We start from the raw sequence: 26,117 nt of genomic DNA, 5'->3' as shown, positions 1-26,117 counted from the left end.
CTTTCTTTCTTTCTTTCTTTCTTTCTTTCTTCCTACCTTCCTTCCTTCCTTCCTTCCTTCCTTCCTTTGTTTTTCTGTATGTTCAAAACAAAGGAGATTCATGGCAATGTGTCTTTCACTGTAAAGATTTTTTATTTTTAATTTAAACATGAACTGTAGTTTTTGGTCACACCGCATGCATTGGTCAAATTGAGCTCTCGGTTCTACTCAAAAAGTACTAGATTATTTCCGGACGGCTTAGTGCTGTTTGTCCTTCACAATGAAGTCCTCCTGTTTCTCCTTCTCACAGTTCCGCTCAGACGAGGCTGTGTCTGACACTATCTTCCCTTCTTCATATTCAATGTGCACTGAAGAAACATTTTTCAATGGGTTCTAAAATATTTGTTTTGAGTAATTCCATTTTTCAATTTTACTGTTAAAGAAACAAAGATGATCTATTTTGCCTTATGGTTGTCAGTCTTGTTTTTTTCACAAGCATTTGAATCATTAGTAAAGCAATTGCTAAAATCACTCATGTTATTTCTAGCATTGGGAACGCAAGCTGGATAATGCTGAAAGGACTGACAGCAATGTGGTATGGGCAGATTTCTCACAGAAGGTTTTACTGATGAAGAGTTGAATAATTTGAATCCAGTAATTTTTCTTGTCATTCAACTTGGTAGAAAAGTGAATAATTGACTTCCCAGCTTAAAACACTAGTACTTTAGGCATTTGAACTCTTCGTTAAGTCTCCTAGTTGCACAGCTATGGGTAATTTTATGTGACAGTCCTTACGAACACACGTTACTGAATTTGGGAGTCCAGAGGAAGGTGTATGGAAAGCCTGTTTGAGAAGATTTTTAAAATTTATTTTTGAGGCACAGGAGATTGAACCCAGGGTCTTTGCACTGAGCTGCATCCCCAGAACTTTTCTGTTTTTTATTTTGAGACAAGATCCGTGCTAAATTGCCCAGGTAGGACTTGAACTTGCAATCCTCCCGCCTCAGCCTCCTTCAGTGCAGGGTTTATAGGCACACGCCACAGCGCCCAGCTGAGAAGATATGTGTTTAAAGCTCCCTGGGAGGGACTGAAATGTCCAGTTTCCTCTGGTGCTCAAGTTGGGACAGCCATCTTCTGCCTGCCCATAAGTGATCTCTGGGTGGTATTTGGATGTTGCCGTGGAGACTCAGCACGTGGGAGTGGGTGTGCCCAGGAAACAGGCTGCTGAGCGTGTGGACAGGAAGCAGAGTTGCCTGGGCTGAGTTCAGGATGGAGGGGCAGCTGCTCCCGTGTGCAAGCACGTGGGAAAGCGAGCACTCGTGTAAGGCCCCAGGGACTGGCTCACCTGTGAGCCTGGGGTGTGTGCAGGAGGAATGGAGCAAAAGCCCCTGGCGTCCTCAGGAGGGCTTCGTGGCTGAGGGGGTCTTAGATCTTTTCCCCGCTTTTAACTCAGCTTATTTGCTTTCTTACTGTTGAGGTGTGGAGTGCAAGTCCTTTAGCTGGTGTGTGTTTTACCAGTATTTTCACCCAGTCTACAATTTATTTTTTCACTGTTTAGTGTGTTTCTCAAAATAGAAGTCCCTAATTTTTATGAAGTCCAACTGATCAAAATTTTCTTTTGTGGATCGCATTTGGTGCTATATCTAAGAAGCCATCAAGCCCAAGTTGCAAAGATTTCTTCTCTGCTAACCTCTAGAGGGTTTACAGTTTTGAGCTTTACACTTAGATCCATGCCCCATGGAGAATTAGTTTCTGGGCTAGAATTTGTGTCTGACCCCCTTTCATTGTGTCCAGTTGCTCTAGTACCACTACAGGAAAGGCTGTCGCTCTCCACTAACTAGCCTTTGCTCTTTGTCAAGGATTGAATTACTGTCTTTCTTGGGTGCCATTTTCTTTTAAAATGAAGCTTGGCTTAGGAAGGGAACATTTTGGAAGCTGTTCAGGTTGTGATGAGAAAGTTATTTCAAACCTCGCTCTGATGGCCGAGGCTGGGTTCCAGGGGAGGGTGTAGAGCCGAGGCACAGCGAAGACGCGTTCTCTGATTTGACGCCCTGTTGCCGCATCCGGGTGAGGACCCCTCGGCCAGCTTTGCTCCGGGTGACCCCACCCTCTGTGCAGAAGGACTGCATGGTCTTGATCCTGCACCTTCCTGGACCTGTGACGTGTGGTTGTACAGCTTTTTGGGCCTCATCAAGCAGTTAACCATTTTTACAGCTGCGTTATTGTCCGTCTCGGCACCAGTGTGGTAATTTGCAAAGCGTGTCACACGAACAGATATCGTCTGTGCCTCTGTCCCAGCTCCTCTTTGCTATCGACTTGCGGGCCTGGAACCCTTTCCAGCCATACAGCGTCAAAATGTGGGTGCTGTGGGAAGCAGGGCTGGGTGACCTGGCAGCGCTCGGCTGTTCATGCAGGGTTAATCTTAATCTTGCACAGAATATAGACCAGGAGCATAGAACAGAAAGGTGTCAGTGCACTTAAATGTAACCTAATGGTAGATGCAATCTTAGGTAAAAATTGGAGGCTTCTTTTCAACTTGAAAATGGTGAAACATTTTGTTTCATCAATCTGTGAAAGGATAATTTTCCCAAAAAAGTAACATTATGACTCCTGAATGTAGAATGAACACGTCAGAGATTTTATTTGACTCACGAAGTAAGTGAGAGCTCTGGAAATGCTGTGAGAGCTGATTCCAAATGCAGAGCAGATATATCTCTAAACCGAGAATGGTGAGGTGAGCCAGCGGTTGCAAAGTGGACTCTGGCTGCAGGGAGGGAGTTAGTGGAGCCCCTGGTAGGCACCGTGCAGTGGTGAGGCATGGAAGAGAGCTGTAACCTCACTGCCTGCCACCGGGCACTGCGCATTCTAAGCTGGGAAACAGCTGAAGGCGATGCAAGGCTCAGGTCAGAAAACATGGACCGGGGAGCTCAGTGCGGTGCATAGTTTCCTAGTGAAAATACTCAGAAAGCATTTTTGCTTATTCCTAATTTCCCTACACATTTTTCTATCCTTCTATTTTTTCATTAGATGAAGTGGTGTTTGTATCAGTTCAGGTGTTGTTGAGATGTAGAGGCCTAGCGGATTTTATAAGTTCTTCTAGAACCCAGGGCTGAGAATGTGAGGTTCTCACTAGGGTTCTGTAAATAAATCAAAAAGAATGGAAATAGGTAAGCATAGATTTGTAAGGTGCAGCCATAGACATGCTCTGTTAAACGTGCTTTACTTCTCTAGGCTGATGTTATTTTCTGTTTTTGGCAGGACACCCCTTTATTTTCTGTCCTTGTTATTGCCTGGACAGCATTGCAGCCTGTGGTCACACTGGTTTTCCCAGCTTGTATTATCTGACATTTAGGCAACGCATGTGCTCTGTCCTTAATCCCTGGGGCAGAATCTGTTATTTCCCCTGGATTCTTCCTTCATATATATCTCGCTGCTCAGGAAGGTCTCATAAAAGAGATGGAGTCACGTTTAAAGTCACAGGAAGTCAGCAGTTACTTTGCGAGGAGTTGCTTCTGTTGCTTTTTCTGTCAACAAGATATTTGTTGCGAGATGGGAACCTGTGTTGTCAGCCGCTGCAGTTTTCCCCAGGTGCAGGCTGCGGTCATTGGAGTGCCCATCTGGAAAGAGGCAGCAGGAAAGGCACATAGAGCTCGGTGCTAGAGCTCGTTCAGGGCCTCATCAGGCCCCCGCTTGCAGTCTGTGCGCACGAGGCCGGGAACTTCGCCTCCTGACCTCCCTGCAGCTCATGCAGGAACAGTGGAGCTACATCCATGTGGCTCAGGTCACCATCTGGGGTTATGAGAGGTGATGAGCCTGCAAATCTGGAATATGTCCCACAGCATAAGGACGATTTTGAGTTGAAGGCACTTAGGAAAATAGCAAATCAAGAAGACCCTTGTGCGTTCTCTCTTTCTAGGAAGCAGGTGATAATGCCAAGGGGAAGACATCCTCCCTGTACCCAGAGGACAGCAGCCTTCTTCTCACTAAAGACAAGGTATGGGTAGATTTCCCATTGCTGGTGCAAAACATCTAACGCCCACAACTTAAAGGACAGCTTTACTTGGGCTGCTGGCTTCAGAGGGTCAGTCCAGGGTCACCAGCCCCAGGGTGGAAGTGGCATGGAGGAAGGGCAGCTCAGAGAAAGCTGCTTAGCTCCTATGACCAGAAAGAAAGAGCAGGAACAGCACAGAGAATTCACCCGAGGCAGCCCCAGGGCCACCCCCAGCTCCCTGCTGCCAGCAGACATTCAGCTGTGATGTGGGTAGGCTACTCCCCCAGAAAGGTGGTTCAGTTGAGAACTCCTATGAGGCAGAGGGGAGTTTCTAGCGCCTACAGTTCTGTTTTCCCAGATCATGGCTGCATGTGGGCCAGGAGGGCAGGCTCTGTGTGAGTCTCCTCCCTTTTGGATGGGCCTGGAAGTTGGGGGCTCCTGGGATTCAGAGAGAGGGGGATCTGCCTGTGGTGTCAGCTGGAGTTGGAGGGTTTGCCCTTGACAGGCACTTTTCAGGCCCATGGGTCCCTGCACTGCCGTGGGTATAGCCTCCACCAGTAGTCTTGGGCCGAGCTGATTTCTCCATCAGAGCTGCCTGAGATCTGAGGGAACCTGGAAAAGCTGGGCTTCCTTGTCCAGAAGTGCAGTCTGGCCCACTACTCCCCATGTCCCGTGGAGAAGGGGCACCCTCAGTCTCGGGAGTAGGGGGCCCCAGACACCTGCTTTTCATGGCAGTGGGAACTCAGCTTTCTGGGGGAAACAGACTATCTTGTTTTAGCCAAAAGAGAATTGAGTGAAAGAGTGCTGTGAAACGCCCATGGCAGAAGTCTGGTCATGGCCTTGTCCTTGTAAGTCCCACGTCCAGACGGTCCTCCTTCGCAACATTCAGGGAGCGGCAGACTTGGCCCTTCTGCCCTATCCATTTCTTCCCCCAGGGGACAAAGGACGTGATGATCACAGCTAATGTCACTGGGCAAGCTGTTTGACGAGGGATAGGTGCTTCTGCCTTACTAATCTGGCGGCTGATAATCCATATCTGACCTCAAATGCTCACTCATCCCATCTGGCTAATGGTCAGGTAGAGGCTGCGAGTTTGAGCCCCCCACTGGGCATGGTCGTGCAGTGCCACTCAGGCCCATGCAGACCCACATCCTTGGCTTCTCCCAGTGCCACATGCCCTGTTCCTGCCCCACCTAGGGCTCCACTCACCACCAGCGCAATGTGATCTGTGGCTCTGCTCTCTGGGAGCTCAGGTTAGGACAAATCCTCGCTGTCTGCCGTACTGCTGTCTTCCTGTGGGGAGGGAGCTCCTCAGAGGCCCTGCACTGGGACCCTGAGGTCACCACTTGTCTCTGTGCCCAGCTATTTAGTTTCTGAGAAGACACTTCTCCAGTCATCTCTGCTGCAGGAAGATGGGTTGGTAGATCAGGACAGAGCGTTAATAACTACACACTGTGTGGCAGGCCATGTGGCTTTACCCTGACGGAAGGCAGGAAGGAAGGCCGGGCTTCCTTGGAATACCTGTGCACTGGGGCCCCAGCTTCCTTCCAGAAGGCGTGTTTTATTTCTTCTCTGCATTTTGGTTGCAGATATTTCTTTCTGGCTTCTTACCCGAACCTCAGCCCTCTTTCCCTACCCCCATCTTCCTCTGCGATGCCAAGCTTGGCAGTGCCCTGCATGCCTATGCGTGTCTGAGCTTGGTACCTGTTCTCAGGGAACCGAGCCCGCGCTCCCAGTTCTTCTCAGAATTCAATTTTCTCTGCAGGGCTTCGGAATGGATGCTTGGTACAATGCCTTAGCTCTGACCATTCACTCACTAATGGGATTGTAAGTTTTCCTTTAAGCATGGGAAATTGCCAAAGCAGCAGCGATTTCCATTACTGAAGGATTTGAAATACCTCAAAGTCGAGATAGTTCTTTCCATTCAGTTCATCATTTGAAAGCATCCTACTGCGGAGATTGGCGCCACTGGTTTTGGCTTCTGGAATGAACTTCCAAATCTGATCACTAAAATGTTCTAGAAATGGCACCCCGCTAACCCTCCCACCCAGCCCCCTTGGTGAGGACCTCCTCACTGGCTCAAGAAGGCTCTGTCCTGGCGGGACCTCATCACCCATTTCTTATGTGGCTCATGGCATCTTGGCAGATGCTTAGCGAGCAGGAGGGATGAGTCTCAGAACCTGGTCCTCTCTGTGACCACGGCCCCAGCGAGGCCTGGAGTGAGGGCACTGTGGGCCGCTGTGTAACGGCAACTGGCGACGGCTCCGTTGCACCACAGCCACCCCCTAGGACCCTCGCTGAGGCCGAGAAAGGCCCGAGCGGGGGGCTGACCCAGCCAGGCTCCCCAAAGGTGCCCTCAGGCCAGCATGGCACCCGTGAGATTCAAGCTGAGGCTGCCTTTAGCTGCAGTGGGTAGTACTGCTTTCTGCTTCTTGGCCTCAGCATGGCTGGGCTTTGATGCCAGGTTTCGTTTTTTTTTTGGTACTGGGAGTTGAACTCGGGACCTTGCACTTGCCAAGCAGGAGCTGTGCTGCTGTCCCGCTGAGTTATATCCCCAGCCTTGGTGCCGGTTTTAAACTCTGGCTCCCGTCAGGAAGTCAGGCACCGGGCACGCAGATGGGCTCCCACCTTTCAGGGACTCAGGTGGCTCCACTCACTCGGGGAGCGATGCACTGGGGTTGCACGGTGGGGTTCTGCAGGGGCAGAGTCACTCTGGGCAGCAGTCGGCTGGTTTCCCTCCTCTCAGCGCTGTCATTGCCTGGCTGCTTTACTATCAGCTGAGCACCACCCCCTTTCTGCGTCAGCCTGAGGCGGGGTCCTGTTCTTTCCAATTCCTGGCCTGAATGAGGACGTGGGGTGTGGAGCCAGAAAATATGTGTTCTGCTTTTTCCCCTCTTTGGGAAGTATAAAACTGAAACTCAGAAGTTCAGTTTTGCTGGTTTTTAACACCACAGGGTAAGCGCTAGGACAGGAAATCCTGCCTCATTCCATGTCCTCCTTCTCTTCCTGAAAGGGATGAAGGCCTCAATCTGACTGGAACTCCACAGGGACTGAGTCGGGCCAGGCCTGCTGCTCCAGAGGGACTGGGCCCCAGAAGCGATATTCAGGCTCCACACATGCATTTCCCTTCACTTCCTCCCTTGCACTTCTGGGGACAAGAACCAAGCTTGCTCCTTTGTTTTCTGTCCCAAGCAGCAAGCTCCCCTGGGTGGGAGCAAGGTCGGGGCAGTGCCTGGGGTGCGGGATTCAGCGTCTGCTCTGTGGTGTGGGTTCTGGGCAGTGGACTCCATGCAACACCAGGGTTCTCACGTGGCCCCATGCATGTGGTGGTCCCAGCCCAGCTTTGATCGGGTAGCCCTGCCTGGGGTTTGTGGGAGCCTTCACAGATTTGAAGCAAAAGACCCCATTTCTTATGTGGCTCAAGGCATTTGCCAGATGCTTAGAGAGCAGGAGGGATGAGTCTCAGAACCTGGTCCCCCTAAAAGAAATCCTACTTCCTGCCATCAAGGACCATGAGTCAGAAACCACACCCCAACTTTAGCTTGAAAATGACCGAATTACAAGGCAGGTTGGATACCAGTCTCACCCAGTGTTTGTGTGCCAGCAAGGTTGTTACCTGGGAGGAGCCGGGGCCTGGAATTGGATGGGGATGTGTGGGAAGATTCCTCTGGAGAGGAATTTAAACCCCTAGATTTCTTTGGAAATAGAAGTTAGCAATTTCTGCCCAATGGAATTAGTCCCTGCTTGCCAAAAGAAGCTGTGTGACTTGAGCGGGGGCTGGTCTACTTAGCTGCACCGCATCACGTGGCTTCTTCATCTATGTCAAGGCTCGGCACCTATCAGACCCCAGATAGCACGATGTAAAGTATTCCCAACAAGGAGGTGCAGTTCAGTACATTTAGAAAGCACGATCTTGCCACTTCATACCACCGGGAACTTGGAAAACATACAAGGGGATGGATCCTAGGGGCTCTGGAGCAGGTTTGAGAGGCTTCTGGTTTGGGAGGAATTTGTTGAGATGGGTTCACCAGACAGAGTTTGGATCTCCTGTCTTGGCTCAGATTTTTAGAGAGGCTCAAGCACCCCGTCCTGGATTATGTTATTGGCATGCACATGCTCATTAACCAGTAGAAACCCCACACTGTGTCCTGTGAAGCCTGTGTCCTGTCGTGGTAGGAGAGACAGTGGAAACCACCAAGACGCGTGTGCTGCCGACAATGCTGCATTTTCAGCAGAGGGGCAAAGGTCAGCGCCTCCATCCAGTGGAGGAGAATTGAAGTGGTGATTCCTTCCCTTTTCTGTTTCCTATTTGGTATGTGAAGAAGACAATCAGATCACAGAGAATGATGGCTGATTATTGTAAACTTAGTCAGATGGCCCCTCAAGTTATAGCTGCTGTTCCAGATGTCGCTTCCCTGAGCGTCTGGAACGCAGTTATGGAACCGGTGGGTGCTTCCTCCTTACACCTGTTGGCAGAGCTATCAGAGCAGTTTGCTTCCAGCCAGCAGGCCTGACGGTGCACAGGCGTCATCCTGTTCCAGGGAGTCACGTTCTGAACGGCCAGGAACATCCCACGCTGAGAATCCATCCAGTGTGCCGGTGCCCTGTATGGCCAGGCTCAGGATCTGGGGTCCTGCAGTGTTGTGGCTGCTGGCTCCCTGCTGCGGCCCAGCACCTTGGGAAGCGGATCATACTGCACACACCAGTGGAAGAAGGCCTAAGCACGGTTTCTACCTAGCGCAGATAGGTTGTGCCTCATCATAAGGTCTGAACACCATAAGCTGGACCGTTGTGATGCCAGGCACCTATGTGTACTTCTAGCCTCACCTCCTGGCTCTTGGCCCCAGGTCAGATCTGGTGCACAGGGACCTCAGTCTCCGATCCTTCCCCAGACGCCCTGTGGCTCTGTTGTGCCGATTGTGCTTGGTGAGCAGCTACAGCGACTGCAGCAAACATCTTGGAAAGGCCCATGTGTGACAAGGGTGGGAAAGGAATCCCACAAACCTCCCAAGGGCAGGGGCAGTCAGCCAGTCCAACGGTGTTGCAGTGTTAGTCTCCAGTGTGTAGGGACACTAGCCCGGGGAGGCCCTGTTGGTGAATGGGGGAGCACAGCTTTAAGACCTGGAGCAAAGTCTGGTGTCCTCTGCAGACAGCTGTTTTTCTGGTGCTAAGCAGTGCGTGCCCTGTCTCTGGGCACCGACAGGGATTGGACACCTGACCATGGCCACCAAATCACCATGAGACCCCAGCTGCCCATCAGGAGCCCGATACCTTCAGGCAGATCAAGCCCTGAAGTTTGAGTGGACATTGGTGATGTTATATGCGAGACCCAAGCAGGTCCTGAAGGGACAGTTGATTTCCTGAACTGCTCATCCACAGGCCAAGGTCACAGCTCTTTCGCGACCTTCACCATGGTTTCTCAGCCCTAAAACCAAAACCGAGGCCGGAAAGTCCCAGTCTGGTTTGCAGATGCCATGCTTGACACTCCTCCCATGGCAAAGCGATCTCCTAGGTCTCCTGGCCTCACTGCGGCCGATCTGGAGAAGAACAGTAGGGAAACGTCCGGGATGTTGAGCAGTGCACCCCGGCTCTTCATTCTGGCTGGAAGGAAAAATGGCCAGGCGACTGGTTCTGCATTGACTCTCATGAATGGTTCATGATTGTTCTCTGCTGTCAGGGAGCAGGGGCAGCAGGACTGACAGGGACAAGGAGGCATGCGGAAGAGGCACATGGCCAGGCTTCTGCAGATGGGCAGAAGGTAACTTCCTTAGTGTAAGTATTTTCCTGGCTTTGTCACTGGAACTCTTTAACTAAGGGTTTACCTCCTTTTTCCTATCCTGTCTTTCTAGCCTGGCTCTGAAATGGACATTTTTCATCTAAGCAAGTTGTCATTTTCTTTTCATTTTTCTCTCACATTTTAAGGCTTGAACTACTTCTTACATGGATTTTCTTTTTGAGTCAGAAAAATAACTTCCCAGAGGTAGAGTTTTCCAGCACATGGTTTCAGAACATCTTTTTGGTGTGAATAACTTGACTGGGACTTTCACCTAAATCGTTGGTATACACCCTGTACCAACCAGCAAAGGACTTGTGCTTCTTTTTCCATATTTTTTGATAAAATATTATTTTCCTGGCCACAGGAATTTTATAGTCATACTCAGGACATAGGTAGTTAATTCAGAACCCAATTAAAGCAACAAGGATAGAGATGATTCTAGATGTGTGTGGTCAAACCCTTCTCCCTTAAACTTTTGTTTTTATCCTTCACTATGGTTCAGAGGAAGCAGAGTGGCCCAGAATTTGTTATAGCATAGGAATACCAAAGTTGCAGACAGCAGACCGAACAGCCCTAACCCTATTCTGGTTAGTTCCCGCCTGTGTTCACATCAGCCATCCATCTCTCCAATCCTAGTTGACAAGTGACTTTTAAAAAAATTTTATCAAGAATTTTTCTTTCTGGTTATGCCTATGTTTGGAGGTTCTGTTGCCCTGAAATAAATCCTTCCAAGATATACTGGGAACCTTTTCCTCTGAGGTCACTACCGAAGCAGGCCACCGCTCTGTCTAAACCCTCAGAAAGACCCTCTCTCAGGTCCTCTCTCAGACCTCTCTCTCCAGAAGAACATATTTCTTTTTGCCCAGTTCTAGGTTCTAGAAAAACCTTTCTTGATCCTGGAATGCACCCTTTCCTTTCTAAATGCCTGCTGTCCTCTGTGCCTCGGTCCCAGGTGGAGCTGTTGTTGGTGCTGACACAGGGCTGCGGCTGAGTTCTCTCCCACGCAGAGAACAGGTAACAGGGAGACAGCGAAATCTACAGGAAGGGGCGGTGCTGGAGTGTGCACTGCACTTTTTCCTGTAGCATGTGTAATGACAGGTCTCTACTGAATATTTCTAAGTCGTGGGTCTGTAGCCATCTCTCCCACTCTGCTCCTCTGAGTGCACTTTCACGTGCCCTCAGCTGCTTCTTGCCTTGGGCAGTTTGCATACTTACCGATCTGCACGTGGTTAACTTTGCTTATTCAGGTTCTATTTTGATAGGACAAAGTGCCTTTCCCTCTCTTCTATTTTTAAATACAAAGCTGAGAGTTGTTTTCTTAACTCTAACAACTCTTTCTGGTTCCCAGTGGGTTTAGCTGTGCTGAAACAGGAGAGAAATTTGTTCATCGTTTAATTATTTTCTTTCCATTAAACTTTTAAAAAATCCATACAAAACATATTCCCAGAAAGTAGATCAAATACAAGCTACATCTCACTAGATGAATAAAATATAGCTGTAGAAGAACAAAAAAATTTATACTGTCAGTTAAAACCAAAAAATTCCATCTAGGTGTGGTGACAAAATCAGAATTAAAGCAACTTGCTGTGGAAACGGTCGTCAGAATTCAAGGAAAGAACACACACGTGTTCAGAGCTCGCCAGGCAGGACTCGTGTTCTTTTCCAGAACAGAGGCCAGAGAGAGGTCAGGACTATTTCATGTTGTGCTTTGATTACCTTGGAGATAAAAGGCTCTGCAGATGCTTGGAGCCCACAAGGACGGCTGAAGGTACTTGGATAAAAGCTGAAGGCATGCAGGGCAGACGAGCTTGCGTTGATGGGAGCTGTTTTAAATGAATGTATCCTGAGGCTTAGAGTGTGCAAGGCGAGTGCGAGGAGAGCCTTCCCGCGGGTCTAGACAGGAGTTCTCGTCTCCGGCCTTCTGGTTCCATCAGTGTAATTTCAAAGTTTCGCCACATGTTTTTCACAGGTAAACTAGAAAGAGTGTGGTTTTTCTCCATCTATAACCAGTAATTTCTTTGGAGAGAATATTTATAAATCACCACTTCACTTTAGGAGTCAGGCTATTATCTGGAACATTTCTTCTCTGAGCAGTAGAATAAGGCTACGGCAACAGGAGTCTTGCCCATTAATTAACCCTCCCTGGGGTGGCTTTTATATAGACCAGCATTTGGTCCAGTTTCCCTCCAAGTTGTGGGTTTGGCTCTGCCTAGTGCTCTGTTTGTAGCTGCCTGGTGTGTTGCTGGGGAAATGATAACGAAGTTATAAAGATAGCTTGGTGACTTCATCCCAGAAGGAGGAAACACAGAGGTGGCTCAGGAATGAGAAAATCCTTTCTAAAGCCACATGTCCTCTTAGGAATGCGTAACAATGGCAACCCCGCAAAACACGTGCCCCCTTCTTGCCAGGGAGCAGTTGGCCTGATAAATTCAAGTGCATTCCTCTGCTTCAAGAGGATGTGTAATAAATTCTCACTCTGAAACTCCCTTAGTATGTGTTTTTAAACTACAATGATAGGCTAGGTCTTAATTCGGGGCTTAAGAAGTCTGTGGGGAGTGGGGGTATTATGAAAAGGAGAGGATGACTGTTCCTAAGACCAGCAGCTCAGCCTTGTTTGGCCCCTGCACCCGAATGCAGAGGCTGTTTCTAGCTTGAGGTTATTTTTTATTTCTCTCTCTGGGTGATGAAAGTTGAACCAGATCCCTGAAGTCTACAGATGTCACTGAGGGTCAGTGTCGCCTCTGTCAGCTTAGGTGGCTGTGACGCAGACGGGCTCAGAGGGCTCTGTGGTCTCTGGGTGTCCAGGGCAGAAGTAGGCCATGGGGACGAAGGGCGCTGGGCTGGCATTTGGCAGAGGGGCCATGCTGTGTGACTGTGAGGGCTGGGGGTTCTGGGCAGAGAGGGGAGCTGGGGAGGACAGGGAGGCAACACATGGTGGCTCTGGGGCTCTGCTCTGGGGTCCCGGCCTTCGTTCTCGCATGTCCCGAAGACCCGTGGTCGAATCGTGACTGCAATCTGGATCCATGTCTCACAAAGTTGAAGAATGAAGTCAAGGACAAGGGAGGGCGACAGGAGGAGTGTTTATGAGAAGAGAGAGGTTGTTCTCAATAGTCCGGAGAGGACCTGAAAGGGGGTTGCCATGGGGACTCTTTGTCTAGGAACTTTTATACCAAAAACTGACCAGGACTCAGACCACTCTGAGTCAAACTAAGGTCTACCTCGAGTCTAATTTATCTTACACTGGAAACAGGCCTAGGAAGAGTCAGAATATGTAGCAGGCAAATGTATGCCGTTGACTCTTGACCACTGTCCTATCTAAGTGGTTCATTAAAAGAACAAAGTGAGAGGAAAAAACACTTCCCAGGTAGGTAGGGACAGGGGTTGTCATAGTGGCCATCCATCCGCCTTGCTATCACCTCCCTTGGTCTATCCTTGGACTTAACCGTCGCCCTGGTTCCTGTCAACTCTGACCTCAGCTCCTGTCTATCTGGTGGCCTGATCATCCTAACTCGAGCGTAGGCTCCCTCCTTGGCTTCCTGCTCTCTTCTGCCTAACTTCCTGTCTATAACAGAATGAGCTCATTTCCTTCTTTCTTCTCCTTGTTGCTCAGCTGGCTTTAGGAGCCTGGCCTAAGGTTGTGTCCTCCTGAGGAATCAGGAAATGACCTCTGTGTGGCAGGAGGCAGTGTGTTCAGGAGCAGACTCTGCCTTGGGAAGGAGGCAGCAATGGGACCACACGCAAGAATCTATAAGGACTGAACCTAGATGTTACATGCTGTAGTGAGGTGCTGGCACCTTGACCTTGGACTCCAGGGAGGTGAGAAACAAAGGTGTGGCTTATTAGCTACCAAGTGTTTGCTGTAGTGTTGTGGCAGCCAAATGCCCTGAGATAAACCCAGAACTGTTTCCACAGAGTTTGAACACCTTCTGTTCCCATCTGCATGGAAGCAGGGCCTGTGGACCCACATCCTCCCAAATACCCCGACTTCCAGAGTCTGAGCTCCTTGGCTGGTATAAGATACCACCACCTCATGTGTTTGCTTTGCCTTCTCCCCATCGCTCCAGGAGAGGAGTTGCATTTCAGGGCTTTGTGGCCATGCACATTTCTTCTTTTAAAATGCATGGGTGGAAGAAGTTTTAGAAAAAGATGAGATGAGAACCTTTCCACATTTTGCATATAAAATCAACTTCAGAGAGATTAAACTTTCAAGTACAAAAAGAATTTATGCTCAGATTAGAATATATAAGTGAAAATATATTTTTGACTTTGATGTAGATTTTCTAAAGCAGACAAAAATACTCTGTAAGACACTGATACATTTGACCACACTGAAGTTGAGAGGTTTTATTCATCAAAGGACAAATTTAAGAGAACGAAAAGACATTTGAAAAAGACTGAAAGAATTTACAATATAAACCATCAACAAACAGTGTCAAATATTGGGATTAAGAAGACCTTCAAGCTGTTAAGAAAGACATGAAACGCCCAATAGTCCAGGTGTGGTAGTGCACACCTGTAACCCCAGTGCTCTGGGAGGCTGAGGCAGGAGAACCACAAGTTCAAGCCCAACCAGGGCAACTTAATGACTTAGTGAGACTCTGTCTCAAAATAAAAAATAAAAAATAGAAAGGGCCTAAGATGTAACTCAGTATAAAGGCCCTGGATTCAATCCCCAACATCCAAAAAATGAAAGAAAAAAGAAAAGTGAAGGGTAAGATGATCTATTTCTTTTCTGTCTTATTATATACATTCTAAAATTATATATATATTAGGAGTATGAATGATTGAGAGTATGAATTTTGAATTTAAAGGAGCTTTTAAAAAATTATCACTCTGGCACATTCTGTGTGGCTTCTGAAAAATTTTCTGAAACTTTAACTTTCTAAGACCCCCATTCTTGATCAGTATGTGCCACTGTGCACTGTGATGAGTGCAGAGCCCTGCAGTAGGTCACTCAGAGGTGGCACATTGACACGGGCTGTGTGGGGAAGCTGACGACACTACCCTGCAAGGAGAAGCCAGACTCTAGAGGCTGCGAACAGTGTGACTTGATTTACAAGAAATGCCCACACAGGCAGACACACAGACAGGAGGGTGGTTAGCGGCTGCTGCAGCTTGAATGTGTCCCCTCCAAAAACCTGAAAACCAGCAAATCATTAGTGCAGTCTTCATTTTGCAATCAGCCTCTGACTTAAGGAAGAAGATTCAAAAGGCTGGTGGGTTTGCTGCAATGAATGCCACTCTGTTACTCCAAACAGCCCAAAAGGCATTTGTTAATCAGGTATGGTAGGAAAAGAAAGAACAACAATGTGAAACAACTGCCAGACCTGCCAAAATGCTGCCCGCCTAGTACTGGAAAAACCTGTGCTTGAGGGACTCCTTCAACCGTATTGTGGCAGCCCATTAAAGGTGCCCCTCAAGCTACACATCCTGAGACTGGTGGCAAGCCCTATGCCCTGGCAGCTGGCCAATGCACTCGCTACAAACAGTTTGGACACTGGAAAGGTAAATGCCCCCTCCATCTGAGGGACACAAAGCAACTTGACTATCGAGGTCCACCCCAGCCCGAACCTCTCCCCCTCTCTTTGATGACAATGAGTAGGCCAGACCAGGCTCTGTCAGACTGGGCCCCAGGAGCCCACAGTCATTGCCAGAATTGGGGTAGAATGCTTGACTTTGATGGTGGACAGTGGGGGGAACATTCAGTTGTGACTCAGCCTATTGCTCCCCTGACCTCTGGCTGAGTCTAGGTCACTGGCACCATTGGAGTCCCCACTGAAAAGAAATTCTGCCAAAGCAGATCCTGCAGGATTGGTGGACACTTCATCAAACATCAATTCCTGTACCTGCCTGAGTGCCCTGTCCCTCTTCTGGGGTGTGACTGCCTTTCCCTCACACTTGGGTTCACTGTCTTGGACCTGATATTGACTCTGACTGTACCCTGAGAGGAAGAATGGCACCCATATCAGCCCGAAATGCCCAATAATCATAACCCTGAAGTTTTGAGACACTCGCTCCAGAAGTATGGGCAGAAATATGGGCAGAGGACTCCCCCTAGGGCTTGCTGTCAATTATGCCTGTTTGGTGATCAAACTCTGTCCCAAGCAACCCACTTTGCTATTAAGCAGCACCCAGTGTCATGAGAAGCTCGGCTCGAATCCAGCACCGCATCTCTTGTTTGAAACAGTTTGAAATCCTGATAGACTATCAATCGCTTGGAACACTCTCCTCCCAGTGAGATAGCCCAATGGAGACTATTGGCCAGTGTAGGACCTCTGTGCCATCAACTCTGCCACCACGACTCTACATTTGGCAGTTCCCAAGCCTTACACTCTCCTGGGTCTGCTTTCCCCTAATATTGCCTTGTTCACCTGTCTGGATTTAAAAGATGCTTTCTTCTGTCTACAGGTCACACCTGTCAGCCAGTTCATATTCACCTTTGACTGGGAGGACCCAGAGACAGAACGAAAAGGCCAACTTACCTGGACCTGTCTTCCACAAGGTTTTAAGAACTCTCTCATACTTTTTGGGGAAGCACTAGCCACTGATCTAGCCCAATTTCCACACACTGATTTTAACTGCACCCTGCTACCATATGAAGATATATGTTGATATGCTGCTCAGATAAATCAGACTACTGGAAGGGAACATAAGCCCTTCTCCACCACCTGCTGACCACCGGCTGTAAAGTCTCCTGGAAAAAGCTCAGATATGCAGGCCAAAAGTGCATTATCTAGGATTCCACCTAGAAAAAGGACTCAGACATCTGGGCCCAGAGAGAAAGGAAGTCATTTGCTCCATCCTAAGACCCAAAAATAAAAGATAGCTTAGAGAATTCCTAGGGGCTGTAGAGTTCTGCCATATATGGATACCAGGATTCACTGAAAAGCCTAAGCCCCTCTATGACGTGCTAACAGGGAAGAAAGTAGAAAGAAAATTGTTAAATTGAACTTTAGAACAAACTGAATCCTTCCAGACCATAAAACAAATACTGTTGACAGCTCCTGCTCTGGGCATCCCTGATGCAACCAGACACTTTAACCTGTTTGTGGATGAACAGAGACATGTAGCATCAGGGGTCCTTATCCAAAAGATTGGTCCTTAGGAGAGCCTTGTTGCATATTTAGATTCTGTAGCTAAGGTCTCCCTGCCTGACAGCATTGGTAGCAACCATCCTCCTGATTAAGGAAGTTGACAAACTGACCTTAGGACAAAAGCTGACAGTTCAAGTGCCACATGCTGTTGTAGAGTTACTTAACAGTAGAGGACATCATTGACTTTCAAGTAGCTGTGTCATTTAATATCAAGGACTGCTTTGTGAAAATCCCCAACTCACTTTTCAGTTGGCTAAACCTCTGAACCCAGCTACCTTGCCCACTGAGCTTGGCCCCCCAACCACAGCTGTCTAGCCTTGACTGATAAACTTTTTGTAAGTCAACCAGATCTGCAGGTGGAACCCTTGTCTGATGCTGAGTACACCCTGTTTATGGATAAAAGTAGCTCAGTCAAGGATGGGAAACGTTAGGCTGGATACACTGCCGTTACTACAGAAGAGGTGGTACTAGCTGGACCTCTTCCTCTGAACTGGTCTGCTCAGTGGGCAAAATTATGAGCCCTGATATAAACTCTCAGCTGGGCAAAAGGAAAGAAAGTGAACATTTATACTGACTCAAGGTAAGCCTTTCTGTACTGTTCATGTCCATGGAATGCTGTACAAGGAGCATGGACCTCTCACAGCAGAAGGAAAACAAATTAAAACCAAGGACAAAATCTGTCAACTTCTTACTGCAATTTGGAAGCCTAAAAAGGTCACTATTATCCATTGAAAAGGGGATCAGAAAGTAAAAGACAGTATTACCCTCAAAAATCACAAGGCAGATAAAGCTGCAGAATTAGCAACTGAGGACTCCACTGGGGAAACAAACGATTTAAAAGAAAACCTGGAAATCCAACATGAGATACTCCCTGAAACCATCCTCAATCTCTGTAGTCAGCCCCTTTGCTATTCCAAGGAAGAAAATAAATGGGCACAACAGGAAGGGGACTACATGGGGCCAAACACTGCCTGGACTTTACCAGATGACTGGATAATCATCCCTCAGAGTCGGGCCTATGCTTGGGTAAAACACCACCACATCACACATGGAGGAAAAACTGCTATGAACCAGCTTTTAACTGCATTCCTAAATTAGGCTTCATCTGTGCCTCCATTAGCCAGAGATGTCAAACCTGTGCAAGGAAGCCCCCATCTGGGCCTAAACCCCCATCCAGTATCCAGCATGCTGGGCTTTCCCCCTTTGAAGACCTACAGATAGATTTTACAGATGTCAAACCATGTAGAGGCTATAAATATCTCCTGATGCTTGTCTCTATTCTGGGTGGCTGGAAGCATTTTCTACAAAAACTGAAAAAGCCACAGGTCTGCAGAGTGCTGCTGAGAGAAGTTATTCCTAGATATGGGCTGCCCCTAACAATAGGCAGTGAAAATGGATCTGCATTTTTGGTAAAAATAACCAGAAGCTGCCTAAAAAATTCAAAATTGGGTGGAACTTACATACAACATACAGGCTACAAAGTACTGGAGGAGCTGAAAGAAAGAATAGGACTTTAAAGTCAATATTGACCAAATATCACCAAGAAACTCAGGCATCATGGATAAATTTGCTTCCCATGGCTCTTCTTAAGGTCCAAAGTTCACCAGGACCCACAGGATATACACCCTTTGAACTTTTGCATGAAGACCTCCCATAATTAGAGGTCTCTGTGAGGCCCTGTATCAGCTAGGTAACATATCTCTACAGGAACAACTTACAGAATTAGGAAAGACCTTTTCCCAGATACACAAAAATATAGCTAAGGCCGTAGATACACCTGCCCATGCATGTAACCCTGATGATATGGTTTGGATATAAGATTGGGAAAAGGAGATTTTACAGCCAAACTGGAAAGGACCTTATAGGTCATACTAACCATACCCACAGCTATTAAGGTTCCAGAAATTCAGCTGTGGCTCCATCATTCTCAGATCAAGAATGCTCATCCAGACGACTGCTGGGAGGCCTACTGAGATGAGTCAACTCCTCTTAAGCCAACCCTGATGAGACAGTGTGCTCAAAGCCCTGCTTCTGCCATTCTGGAAGTTGGCAGGTTTACACAGAGCACAAGCTTCAATGTGGAAATGAATTGCACACAACTAAGCTGTTTGTTCTGTGGGGTGTTGGGACTAATCACCCTAGCTTGTATGTTACTGTCAGTTGGCTTTTGGTATGCCATACCCCCTACTGTACAAAAATGTTCCCTATTGCTCATCTGTATCTGCTCCTACTTGGTCTGCTTGGCCCCCGTGCTTGCCAAGCAGACTCAGAACACTGGGAGTTCTAAACCCAACTTTATGACACCAAACCCCATAGTAATCCTCAACCAGACTAGATGGGATCCCTCCCAGCCTACTATATCTTTATATTTTGATGCACACCCTATTCAAATCAAAGACCCATGTTGCAATTCCTATTTTACAGGGTGCAGAAGCTTAAACTGGGAATGAGAATATCAAACCAATAACAAATATGTCTGTCCCAAATGTTGCCAGGCACCTGGAGGCTGAGGGTGTCTAAGCCACTGTAGGGACAGTCTAGGTTAGTTCTTCCAGTACTGGGACTGCCCCATGGACTACAGAGGATATCCAAATACCCCCTAACCCAGCTCCCATCAAACCCAAAGTGCCAACAAGGAGCTTGCTACCCAATAAGGTACACTGTCCAGAACCCCACCAGCCAAGAATGGACAAATAGTCACCAAATGAGTGTCTGGGTAGATGGTAGAAGAAAAGACCTGGAGATGATCATAAAAATCCAAAATTTTGGATCCCTCTGCCCCATATCAGAATACCTACACCAAAGCCACCACTGTTCCCATTGGCCCCTGAGGCCAAAGTAAACCTTACTGACTCACCAACACCTGACTGCTACACTTAGTTAAAAACACCTACCAAATTCTCCAGATGTTAGATCCCAAATTAGGAAATGGCTGTTGGCTCTGCGTTCCCCTCACAGCTCTTTCCTACTGTGCCCTGAGCCTAACTAAATGGTTCTGGTCTCAGGTCTACCTCCACTTCTGGTCCCTTGCTCCAGTCCCACCCAGCAGTGGTATGGGGAAATGCCTCAAGCTTTCTGAGCTCCTCTACAAAACTGAATGTCTCAGCTGACTGTATAGACATTCAGACTGCCACCTCAGACTCCCTGATGGCACCTCATGGAACCTTTATTGTTTTGTTCTGACAAGGTCCACCGGGTGTTTCTGGGCTCAAAAATGACTCCCTGTGCACTTGCCTACCTCTTGCCTGACTTCTCTGTTTATTCAGGTCAACAGGACAACACACATGCCCATCAGTACCACCAGAAGTATAACCCAGTGATACTTCCAATCTTGGCAGGGGTAAGTACACCAGGGAGTCTGGCCCTTACTGGCACTGCCCTAGGCCTGAGTCAACAACAGTACTCACAATTAGGTACCCAAGTAGAGGATGACTTTACAGCAGTACAGGAAGCACTCAACACACTGCAAGACCAAACTGACTCCCTGGCTGCCGTAGTCCTCCAAAACCACAGGGCCTTAGGTCTCTTTACTGCCCAACAAGGAGGTGCTTGCTTGGTTGTAGAAGAGGAGTGCTGTTATTATGCCAATAAATCAGGTGGTGTTAGGGAGACTGCTCACCATTTGTGAGAATGAATCAACCAGTGAGGCCAGGAAAGACAGACAAACTTCTATTGATGGAGCTCCTAGGAAACTGGGATCTATGGTTGGGAGCTCTATCAGAACCCCTCTTTTCTCTTATCCTAATTCAGATGCTGGGACTTTGTGTTCTACGTTGGTTCACTCGCTTTGTTTCTCAGTGCCTTGATTCCATAAAATTCCAAATATTAGTCAGACAAGGACCCTACCAACATTTAGTGACCACCTCACCACAAATGTATATCCCCCTTGAACATGAACATACAATGTAGTCAAAGACTTGACTAGGTACAAAGAAGAGGAGGGAAATAAAGCAGAAAAAACACTTGCTCCAAGACAGGAGCCCCACGCCCTTCCAGTATCCCTCTTCCCAGCCTTCAGTAAGCTTTCACTCTCTGTTAAGTTTCTGTTTGTCCTCAACTGATGTAACCTCTTGTCCCTGTCTCCGTTGTATGCAAAGAAGGTGGAATTCAGTGTATCATTTGTGGCCTATCACGTAACCTCTAATTTATCTTAGTTATATGAAAAGAAGGTGAAATTCAGTGTAACTTTCTGTCCAATCAACTAACGGTGAAAACTCTGTCTTGTACCTCCTACTTGGTTGTAACCCCTATAAAAATGCTGCTCCCTGAGAGCTGGGGGCTTGGCTCTTTGGTGAAGGATCCCAGACAAGCCCACTGACATGAATAAAGCTGTACGCTTGCCTCCAGAACCCTGGGTGCTGCTTAGTATGTTGGTCTCGACCTGCTGCAATGCTTACTAGGAGTTGTAAACACCTTCTAGGAGCTATAAAGACTTTCCTATGAGCTGTAACACTTCTACAACAATACCAGTGGCTGTGAGCAACCAGGACTTCTCTGTCACCATAGCTGACTGGCTGCTGACAGGAAGATGATTTCCAGGGCACACTGTCATCCCCACTCTGTGACCATCTCCTGCTTTCATTAGTGATCCCAGACAGGCCCTTTGTGAGTGGAAGACTTTTATGCACACACATGCTTGCACACACACATGTGTTCAGCACAAAGGTAAAAGAGAAACTAGAATATACTTCCCAACCAAAGCCTGTGGCAGAGACACAACGAGTCCTGCTCCCCACGAGGTCAGTATTTGGAAGGGAAAGTTGTCACTGGCCAGTGCTGTGTCAGCAGCCGTCCTCAGAGGTGAAGATGAAGACCAACTTCTCTGGGGCACAGCAAGAGGTCAGACTGAGAGGAAAGCCCTGGGATCTGTTCCTCTTTCAGAAACTCAGGCCCAGGGCACCATCTGGACCTTGTAGAGTACAGCCCAGAACACACCACTGTACTACAGTCAGGAAGCAAACTTCTAGAGGATGCACTTTGGTCTCCTTTGGAGGACTTAGTTTCTCTCAGGTTCCCCCAGCTGTGGACTGGAAAGGATTCTGGAGCCCCTTTAACTCTTTCTCAACAACCAGTGCCCTCCCAACCACAGCAAGCACTAACCTGCCCCCACTTTCAGAGCCCTCTGTCCAGGGTGTGAACCCTGGTGCTGCAGACCTTTCTGGTCCACTTCTCCCATTGGGACTGACTCTCAGAAGCTCCAGTTGCCCAGGCATGTGATTCTTCCTTTCCTGAAAAACACGGTGTAGTGGTGAGGAATGGGGTCACTGCATCTGCTGAACAAGTGCTCTCAAGTTGGCCTGGCAGCACTAACTCTTTCTGATAAGAACCGAATCACATTCACTGGTTAGGTTCAATGTTGACCTTTCGGGGAAATTTGATGCTGTTCTTGTCCAGTTTGATTTGTGACCAGAATCATGGAGAGAATTGAGTTCATGAACGGAGTACCACTGCACTTGGCTCACAGTCTGTAGAGGTTTCACTGCAGTCGGCTGTCTCCAAGGCAGGGCAGGCAGGAAGCAGAGAGGGTCAAGGGGTAGAAATCAGGGAGATGCATTTTTCTCAAATCCACTTTGTCTTTTGAACCTAGCACTTTAATCTCCCAATTCCATTTAAACTCTTTAAGTTTTGAGGAAGCCAAATCCTTTCTCTTTCTGAACTTTTTGAAGGATCCTACAAAGAGGAGCAGAGTTGTATAGTGGCTTCACCACTCCTCTCAGCTGCCTCCTTGCCACGTGTGACCCTTGCGCCACATGCATCTCAGTGGACCTCGTGGAGTCCTAGCAGGTGTTGGTAAACTGCAACCAGGCCAAACTGGGCTTTCCCCTCAGCTGTGAAGCAAAGCTTTATTGGAACACAGCTGTGCTCACTTGCTTCTGTGTAGTTCGTGGCTGCTTTCTGACAAGGTGAACTGAGCAGTTGTGACACCTAATGTTTCACAGAGCCTTAATTATTTGCTCTTAGCTGTGCATGGCATTGTGTACCTGTAATCCCAGCTTTCTGGGAGGCTGAGGCAGGAGAATAGTGAGGTTGAGCCCAGCCTGGACACATTAGTGCCTTGGTGAGATCTTGTTTCAAAATTTTAAAAGTAAAATGAAATGTAAAGGGCTGGGGATTTACCATGATCAATCTGTCAATAAAATCTTTGCTCTCTGGCCCATTATATGCAAAGTTTGTTGACTTCTGCTCTTAGAATCAACTTCATCTTTCTTCAAATTCTCTTCTAAGAGTCTATTTTCTACAAAAGTCTGGATCCATTTTTCCAAAGCATTTGATTTTTTGCTTTTGCCTTCATAACAAATGTGGCCGACAATTCGCAAATCATGGGAGGAGGAACAGGAAATAGTGACCAGCTAGGCCCTTGCTGGCCACGCGCTGAGTGCTGGTCTGAGTCTCCAGCCAGGGCTCTCTGGCTGCTCCACTGGTGCCAGGGCCTCTACGGTGTTAGGCCAGCGATGCAGTTAGGGGCCGGGCTCCAGGGCGAGGCATCGAGACAGTGTGGCGGCTCTGCACAAAATGATATGGGATTTACAGCTTACTCCATGACATAGGGAGAAGCCCATTTTCAATGCTCAAGAAGTTTTTGGCTTCTGAGAAGGAGAAAAGAATAGAAAGAGAAGGAAAAGAAGAGGAGGAGCAGTAAGATGGGGAGGAAGGGCACTTATTCTTCCACAGCACAGGCACGGGGTCAGTGATTTCAGCGTGGCAGACTCCGGACACATGCATCGCACCACGGTGCTGCCCACCCCTTCTCCCCTGCCCCCCAGCCCCCTCCTCTCCTCCAAAGATCCCCTCCTCTTTTCAGGCTACCCTCCCTGCCCCCGCATGCTCCTAACTCACCTGCGAGGGAATGCACTCCATGCCCATCTTCCGAATCTGGCTCATCCCCTCAGCAGATGTGCAGGCTGTCCACTGCCCTGCTGATGGCACCAGTCTGTCCTCCTTCCTGGCTGAGCAACACCCCCTCCTCGTCCGCACCACATCGTCTTTTCATCTGCTCGCGGTACGCAGGCCACTTGCATAACTGGGCGATTACGAATTGTGCTGTGATATGCTTGTGTGCAGGCATCTCTACAGTCTGCTGGCTTTGATTCCCTCAGGTACATATAAGAAGTGGAAGATCTGACTTGTATAGTTGTCCTGTGTTTAGTTTTTTAAGGAACCTCCAGACTTATTTCCACAGTAGTTGTATGAGATTCACATTCCCCTAACAGTGCTGAAGGTTTCTTTACCCCTACATCCTTTCCAGCATGTATTTTCTTATATTTTTTTTTTATTGAGAAGTAATTGCTTTTTGTATTCTTGATGATAACCATCTTACTGTCTCAGTGGAATCTCAGTGTAGTTGTAATTTGCATTTCCCTGATGCTAAAGATATTGAACATTTTTTCATACAATTATTGGCCATTTATGCTTTAGTTCACTTGCCCATTTGTTGATTGGGTTTTTTTTTATGTTAAGCTTTAGAAAGTTCTTTCTATATTCCAGACATTAATCCTTTATCTCACAAGTATCTTGCAGAGCGGTTCTTCCATTCTGTGGCTTTCTCTTCATTCTGTTTCCTTGCTGAGCAGGAGCTTTTCAGTTGGATATGATCCCACTGGCCAGTTCTTGCTGTTACTCCCTGAGCTATTGGAGTCCTCATCAGGACCTTGTTGCCAGGGCCTGTATCTTCCAGTGTTTCTCCTCTGTTTTCCTCTATGGTTCAAAGTTTTGGGTCTTACATTTGGGTCTTTGACCTATTTTGAGCAGACTTTGCACAGGTGGGGGGGGTTCCAGTTTTAGACCTCTACATATATAGACCCAGTTCCCAGCACCACGTGTTAAAGAGGCCATCTGTTCTCCATCTTGTTTTGGTTCCCTTGTTCAGAATCAGGTGGCTGTGGCTGAGTAGGTTAATTTTATTTCTGCGACCTCTGCTCCACTTCATGGTCTATATGTCTGTTTTTGTGCTAGTGCCATGATTTCCATGGTTCTGGAGTGCATTCTGAAATTGGGTACTGTGAAGCCTCCAGCCTTGCTCTTTTGCTTAGGCTTGCTCTAGCTATTCTGGACTTTTTGTGCTTCCAAATGAATTTTGAGATTGTTTCTACCAGTTCTGTGGAGAATATCATTGGTATTGTGATGGGAATTGAACCGAATCTGTAGATCACTGTCAGTGATGTGGCCATTTAACATTTTAATTCTGCTGATCTGTAGATGTGGGAAGTCTTTCCTTCTTCCAAGATCTGCGTCAGGTTTCTTTTCTCTGTGTTCCGTTATTTTCATCGTACTGGTCTTTCATCTCCCTGGTTAGGCTTATCCTTTACTGTTTTAAAAACAGTTGTGAATGGAATTATTCTCCTGATTTCCTTTTCAGTGGGTATGCTATTAGTAGATGATAGAGCTATTGCATGTTGATTTTGTATCATGCTGTTTTGCTTAAGTTAAATCTAAAAGTCTTCTGGTTGAGTCTTTCAGATGTTCTGGTTATAGGATCACATCATCTGCAAGCAGAGATAATTGGACTACTTTGTATCCTTTGTATCCTTTTTATTCTTTCTCTTGCCTAATTGTTCTGACCAGAATTTCAAGCTCTGTATTAAATAGTCTCAGCCTTTTGGCTAAGACCAAGTGGAATAGAAGTGGTGGGAAAGGGTCGCCTTGCCTTGTCCCCGATTTGGGGAGAATGTACAGTTCTTCCCCACTCAGCGTGACGCTGGCTGTGGCCCTTGTCATTGGACGCGGCCATCACTGTGCTGACATAAGACCCTTGCCACACCTCAGTTCTTGAGGGTCCTTACCAGGACTGGATGCAGAATTTTGTCAAAGGTTTTCCTGCATCTGTTGACAAGATTGTGTGATTTTCATCCTTGAGTGTTTCTGTGAGGTGTGTTATGTTTATTGATTTGTGTGTGTTGAACCTTGTATCCCTGGAATGAAGCCCACTTGACCATGGTGTTTGATCCTTTTCATGTCCTGTTGAATTCAATTCGCAAGTATTTTACTGAGGAATTTTGCATCTGTCTTCATCCAGGATGACAAAGTTTTCTGGTTTTGTTAGGTCTTTATCCAGTGTGGGATCAGAGTGATACTGGTGCTGTTGGACTGAGTTTCAGGGGTTCCTTCCCTCTCTGTTTTGTGGAACAGTGTGGGGAGCATTGGTGTTGGCTCTTTTTGCAGCTCTGCGAAAGTCAAGAGTGAAGCTATCTGGTCTTGGACTTCTTTGTTGGGAGCCTTTATTGTTGCTTCAGCCTTATTGGTTGTTATGATATATTTAGCTTTTTAAAAAATATCCTGT

At 47.5% G+C, this 26,117-nt stretch overlaps 1 protein-coding gene across 7 annotated transcripts in view; it reads left to right on the top strand.

Annotated features, from left to right (window-relative positions):
* Positions 1-26,117, top strand: part of Cep85l (centrosomal protein 85kDa-like) — a gene marked incomplete in the record, with an annotated part of 129,581 nt that overhangs the window by 101,528 nt on the left and 1,936 nt on the right. For 2 of the 7 annotated variants that reach the window (XR_001234955.1, XR_001234950.1), the window contains 2 exon segments: positions 3,896-3,973; positions 16,155-20,180. 7 annotated transcript variants of the gene reach the window in all.

Source organism: Chinchilla lanigera, unplaced genomic scaffold (assembly GCF_000276665.1).
Source record: "Chinchilla lanigera isolate Chin_1 unplaced genomic scaffold, ChiLan1.0 scaffold00035, whole genome shotgun sequence".
Taxonomy (NCBI): Eukaryota; Metazoa; Chordata; class Mammalia; order Rodentia; family Chinchillidae; genus Chinchilla; species Chinchilla lanigera.
The sequence above is the reverse complement of the archived record's forward strand: the minus strand, read 5'-3'. Positions and strand labels throughout refer to the sequence as shown.